The sequence below is a fragment of the Schistocerca serialis genome, chromosome 1 (assembly GCF_023864345.2).
Source record: "Schistocerca serialis cubense isolate TAMUIC-IGC-003099 chromosome 1, iqSchSeri2.2, whole genome shotgun sequence".
NCBI lineage: Eukaryota > Metazoa > Arthropoda > Insecta > Orthoptera > Acrididae > Schistocerca > Schistocerca serialis.
Genome location: NC_064638.1, coordinates 726,285,393 through 726,292,280, shown reverse-complemented (window position 1 = coordinate 726,292,280; position 6,888 = coordinate 726,285,393). Strand labels below are relative to the sequence as shown.

At 40.8% G+C, this 6,888-nt stretch overlaps 1 non-coding gene across 1 annotated transcript; it reads right to left on the bottom strand.

The window, feature by feature from the left end:
- Positions 1 to 6,455: 6,455 nt before the first annotated feature.
- On the bottom strand, positions 6,456 to 6,528 carry Trnaa-agc (transfer RNA alanine (anticodon AGC)). The gene has a single exon. It is a non-coding gene; the product is annotated as a tRNA-Ala (tRNA).
- Positions 6,529 to 6,888: the final 360 nt, after the last annotated feature.

The following is a 6,888-nucleotide window of genomic DNA, read 5'->3' as shown; positions in this document are numbered from 1 at the left end:
GACTCTGTCCCTTCTTGGTGGCGATGATGGATACCAATTCCAATCGTTTCAGCTATCTATCCATCCATCCGAGGCATTGGAAAGTGGCAAAAAAAACTTCTCTCGGAATCAGCACAATATACAACTTTTACATGGCAGTGCACAGCTTGGTAGCTCGTCCCCGAATGACTCTCAGTTCCAGCTTTTCTACCTAGGCCAACCACAATTTGTGCGCGCTACTAAGTTCCGTTCCCGAGGGGAACCACACTATCTCTTACACGCAAATTAACTAAGAATCCTAAGTGAAGGTCAGCAGTTTACATAACAGCAAACAAACATTTTAAATAACACAGAACATTTGCACATATTGATATTTCTACAAAAAATTATTCACACAGAAATTACAATTATATATAGTAAGTTTTGTTCCCTCCAAATGGGACAAAGAATTTAAATGACGGATAAATTACATTGCATAGAATCAAACCACGACATCAAAGTTTTAACAAAGAAAGGAGTATTCAGTTTTATGTTATCGATTCAAACACATTTACAGATACTCAATGTTATAACATTAAACCAAAGCAAAAGGCAAAATAAATCCGTACAACATTAGAGCTATGGTGTTTCTGTTAATCACTGAACGTTAAATACACGTGTCACAAAAACCATTTTTACACTAGATATTAACTCGTAGGTACGTTATAAGCTGTGTATGTAAGAACATTGTCGTGTTCGAAGACGGTATCAGAATCTTGTCTCATGAAACATATCATATTAGGAAGAAGGATATTTGTGATTTTCTACTGTGGAAACATTAATTCAGTATGCTGGCCGTTCTAGCCTTCCAAAATTTGTGCAGTTCTAATCATTCGAATACCAGCTGGTGGTATGTACGTGTATAGAATTTCTTCTACATAAGACTGTTACATTTTTGACAGTTAGCGAAATTTGATGAACGTAATTATTTTGTTTGAACATTTTAGTAGCGAATATCTCTACACGCCTATATTTTTGGGATCAATTGGCAATTTTTTTGTGGAAATTAATTACTGAGCATCTTTGTAGTCTATTGGATGTAATCTACTTAGGCTAAGCGCATCCACGCTTGAATGGGAACAGAATTGATGATTATTGATTGCGTATGAAGCTTTAATGTAAAACACAAGGTTTCACTTTAATGGAAATATTCGGTAAACCCCTCTGAAGAAGAAAGGTTGTTAGGTAAGGTCTATAGCGAGCTCATTAGGGAGGGACCAGGAACTTTGTTTACACAACGACTGAGGAAATCGGTCGTAGCCTCGCGCGAGTAATTACATTGCATTCACGTAGACTGATGAAGGAAAACGACGCAGAAAATAAATTACAGCCGGCAGGCTCGGATCCTGTTTTCAAAGCGTGGGGTTTTGTTGCTGGTTCGTAATGAATGGAAGCAGTAAATTGTATTGTTCAAGAAGAAGACGAAACACATTTTTTTGTAGTTTACTCTCTCGGTTCCGTGTTGGAAACACAGAAACAGGTGGGCAGTAGCTGACAGTTCACGCGCTTTCAAAAAGAAAAAAACTTTTCTTCTTATTTTCTGCCGTTCCTTCGTTTCACTCCTCTCCAAGAGATTAGGAAATCGATATTCGATATTACTTATTATCAAAATGTGGCGAATTACTGTGTGTTGCTCGTTGCTACCGTACTATACGGTAACTCGTTTCCGTTGTCGAGATCGGTAATGCACACTGGCGCAGTGGCAGTTAACTCTGACGTAGCCGGTTCCAATCCCACCACCAGAGTGAGTTTGGCAATCAAGGGAAGAGGTGCAACCGTTCAGCTTATGATTACTGTAGTTTGCACCAATCATCTGTGTTTAATTTTGTAATGCTTTCACGAGTCCAGTGGAATGAGGATATTTATTATAACGTTGGCGGTCATATACCCGGCGAATAATTGCGTTAAGCTCGGCGGTCCTTTTGGTGTTAGTGTAGGCTATGTGACGATACGAGGTTTGATGCCTTCTGTACCATCGTTGAGAATAACAAAAACACGACGCTGAAGTCTATACGTACTTGTCGCAGCCACCAACACTGAACCGTCAACTACAACGCAACACACGTTTCCTGAAGGAACACTGCTGTTGCGCCCGAAAAAAGGAAACATTTCCAGTTAGACTTTTGAAGAAACTTTTGCTGTTCTCCCAGCCTTCAGTACTTTCGCAAACTGCATTGTCCCGCGCTGAATCCCAAACCTCTCCGTAGTGTTTTATGGAGTGAGAGCAAGCGTCATGGTTCATGGACAAGAACGGTACGTTCGGAGGACCCTTTTCTGATGTTAGAGCGGATAGGCTTTCCATAATTGTAGATAACGCGTCAAACAAAGTGTACAAAACCTATAGATACGACACAGTAATTTAGTTGACACGTTATGCTAAAGAAATAAGAGGACTCTGAAATCAGTATGCCAACGTCGTGCTAAAACTTATATAAATGGACTGCAAATGTTTACTCCATCTACTGACGGGAATTAGATTATAGCAAAAGAAAAATATAATTGATTTCGATAAACATGAGAGCTCACTGCTGAGATTCTAAAGAACAGATCAGTTGCTTATTCAATAGTTCGTGCAATGCGGCACGAACATTCGATCGATAGGTGTAACTATGCGATAATCGCTATTACGCCTGCTACACAAACAGAATACCTTTAGTAGAGTTTAGCAGTCACATCGCCTCTGATTAGGGAAGTAATACGTATTATGGACCAAGGGAAGTGTCAGTAAGCTACGCCTATCTATGGCAGGTTGACTGCCACAGAGGAATCACAAAGTTTGGTCGAAATTAAGTCCTTCACAAATTTATTGTTTCTCTGATGGGACATAGGCCAGCCGTAGACGTAGTAAACGGCAGATTTCGATTCGCTGCCATAGCATGGGAGAAAAATAATTTGTATGCGGAAGAGACTGAGTGAAAACCGTTGCACGGACAATACAAGAATACTTCTCAAGTTTATGGGCCATATAAAGTCAGACTAACAGGTGAGATATAAAGAAGAGCAGTGCGATTGTGCATAAGTCTGACTGCTTCGCGTGCGACTGTAATACAAACGTTAAAAATGTGAACTAATTGTAGAAAAACGACAAATACCCTCTCGAAGTCATTCTTAGAAAATTCTGTTTGCTCCTCTTTAGCTACGATTTCTTCAATTTCCATCCGAAACTATTGCCCACAGACCGGTAAGATACTCAGCTCACACAGACAAACGAAAGTAGTCATTGTTCCTACGTTCCTACGCGCGAACCGAATGGGAAAAGCCATAATATATGACACCGTATAAAGTGACCGCTGCCATGTGCTTTACCATTAATATGGAGAGTATAGATTTAGATGTACATGTCAAGCCAGTTTGCGCTACAAGGTCGTGGATTTGCATAGCGTCAGTTAGTTGAGGAGTTGGCCATTAGATTTATTTACAATTAAATACCATAGAACCAACGGCGAAACAGTGAAATTCCACACCAAACAGTCCAATAACCGTTGGCGTTCTGTGTGTAATTTAAGATATAAAAAGTATCTATCCTTCTTTTAATAGTCATCAAATTTTATTCAATTTAGTATATACATGCAAGTAGCAAAACTTATTAACGAATGTTACATTATTTTTCGTTTCAGTTTATCCTTTTGAACTTCTCTCTTTTATTACATTTCCACTGAATATGTTTCGCGTGTTTTAGAGTTCGTTTTCTTTTTGGTTTGAGGATATTTTTCCTTATGTTTATTTTTGGAAAGCTTTCAGCCTTTTTGTGACGTTTTTGAATTAGGTTTGTTCACTTCTTCCTTCTTTGTGTATGAGTTTTTTGTTTGTCGATTGACGTCAACAAATAAATAACTTTACGTTATTAGCATACACATTTTTTAGAATACAGATGTAAGAGGGTAGGTTGACAGATTGTACTGTTACTAGTTTGCAGTGAAATTTTTAGTATATATTGATTTTCGTAGGACTTCACTATATAGTTTGGAGAACAATATTGTATGTGGAAAATGTGACATATTTATCATAGGGGCAATGCGATTAAACACTTAAGCTTATAATACGGCTTACAATTTTAACATTACTAAGACTTTGACACGGAGACTGTGATACATAATGAAACCTAAATAAAGGAAATGTGAGGAAACACGTAATGTGTGTGAAATCTTATGGAACTTAACTCAAAAATGTTCAAATGTGTGTGAAATCTTATGGGACTTGACTGCTGAGGTCATCAGTCCCTAAGCTTACACACTACTTAACCTAAATTATCCGAAGGACAAACACACACACCTATGCCCGAGGGAGGACTCGAACCTCCGCCGGGACCAGCCGCACAGTCCATGAGTGCAGCGCCTTTGACCCCTCGGATAATCCCGCGCGGCAGGAAACACGTACCGAGGGATAGTTTAAATTAGTCACCTCATGTTTATAGTGATTATGCACGAGGTTTAAGAGTAGTATTAGCTTTTTGTATGGGTGCGTTTTAGCGTAGTAATATTCTTAGCACAGGTTAATTTAAGCATATGTAAATTCATTAAGCTCTAATTTTTGGTTGATTATTTGATACTGTTTTTGGCAGAGAGAGAATATTAATATTACCTTCTGATTTCTCATTTCTCTGATATTCACTATTCAGTGGAATTGGTGATGACATCCGATGGCACTAAAACAAAACAAATCTCACACGAGACTGAATCACTGCCCTCTGCGTGTTTTGCAGGGGAGGGTACTGTTCAAGAGGGGCATGGGTGGAGACACTGACCTTCTCTCAGCTGGGGCCCCTGCCGGTGAGGGGGGGGGAGGGGGGAGGCAGAGATGTCACGCAGCCTGAGTGGCTTCCTTGAAGGTCATCTCAAGGGTTTTTTGCAAAATGTTCCTGAATTCTGATCGGTATCTTTTGGAAATCAAGTTTTTTTCCCTCTCCCATAAGTATGAAAGTTATTCTATGCTGTTTTTGTGCTTTAATTCGATTACTGAATACACATTCAGGCCTAAAATCCATTTGGTGCTTAGCCTTTTTTGTTTGGGAAAAAGTTTTGGGTTCGGTGCGGTCGGTAGCTCTAAGTTTATGTTTAACGGAGCGGTTCTGTTGATGAACGCTAGCATTTCTTTGCATGCTTAGCATGTTCTTGCTGTGTTCCCGCGCTGGAAGCGATGTTCTAAAGTGTTACTGGAGTCACAATTATGGCATTTGTCAATTGTTCTCAGGTTGATTATTGCAAGTTTTATACAATTCGTTTATTCCCTTATACCAGGTTGTTTTTACTTTGGTATTTAATGCAACTTGGTCCAAGTTTTGCCCTCGGTACGTGTTTCCTGCCGCGCGGGATTATCCGAGGGGTCAAAGGCGCTGCACTCATGGACTGTGCGGCTGGTCCCGGCGGAGGTTCGAGTCCTCCCTCGGGCATAGGTGTGTGTGTTCGTCCTTCGGATAATTTAGGTTAAGTAGTGTGTAAGCTTAGGGACTGATGACCTCAGCAGTCAAGTCCCATAAGATTTCACACACATTTGAACATTTTTGAGTTAAGTTCCATAAGATTTCACACACATTACGTGTTTCCTCACATTTCCTTTATTTAGGTTTCATTATGTATCACAGTCTCCGTGTCAAAGTCTTAGTAATGTTAAAATTGTAAGCCAAATTTGTTTCCATTTAAGGTTTGTTTGTTCTTATTTCAATTCTGTTTCGTCGCTTTTCTCCTCTCACTTCTGCTTAAAGCGTTTTTGTTGTCCTTACGCGTGGGTCGTCGGCTATTTCTTGTACGTATCCTTATTGCAAGAAATATTTCCTTACGTGTTTTAGTTTGAAAGGAATCTTTGCTAGATTTACCGACGTCTTTTTTCTGTCTGGCCGGTATGCGTTTAACATGGCGACTGTCAAGCAGTTCGAACTGTTTTTGCGACGGCAATCAAACGGTGGATGAGAAGTACCGCACATTTCCTTTGTTGGTCGATAAGGTCCACTTCTTCTTCGTGTATATCCAATGTGCACGTGGTGCGTTGCACTTCAAAGATTTCGGAGAATGACTGAAACCTTAGGGCTATTTATGACAGCGTGGTCAGGTCAGCATGCAACGTGTTCTGTGGCAGATCCTGCACGGGCTTCGAAAGAGTGACCTCGGGAGAGGAATGAGTACACAGTGATTACAGATGTGTGTGTTGATTACAAGTCTAATATACTTAATTTTAGATGCCAGGTGATATCTAATCGCGGTATGTTTCGTTCGCAGACTCGTTAAACAAAAAATTTTCATATTTTTCTTTTAAACACTTTACTGCAAAGCGAGATGTGAAAAGGAACACTAGTCACAGATGATCGATAATGTTAAAAATTTACATGCAGAAAATTTCATTATTCGTGCGTCTCATCCTATTTGATATGCGCTTCAACTTAATTAGTAACTCATTTACTTTTGAATCACTTAGAGGCCCTTAACAGTACTTAAAATTATTACTGGAGGCGCCGGGTATCGATCCCGGTACCTCTCACATGCTAAGCGAGCGCTCTACCATCTGAGCTACGCCCCCAGACGTAACAAAAACGCTGGAGAGCGATATCTACCGTGCCGTCAGCCTCTACTTTCACCGCTCCGGTTGGCGGTGACCTGGTCTGACGACAACACGCTGCGCGGCTGAACTAGCGCGCGTGTCACGAACCAGGTGATATTTGTAGTTTGTTCACAAGGAGCGGCACCAAATGTGAAGGGGTCGCGGGGAGCAGAAGAAGCAAGCTCCGCCCACCGACTTCCAGCACGCTGTCATCCGAGGGGTGAAGGGCAGTGGTAGGGGAACAGACCGCGCTAGCACTACCCTCACGCTCACATGTCAGTTCATGCTCCATGCGGCGTTAAGAGCGACACCTGCTGGCCGCTGTGTCGACTGTCAACT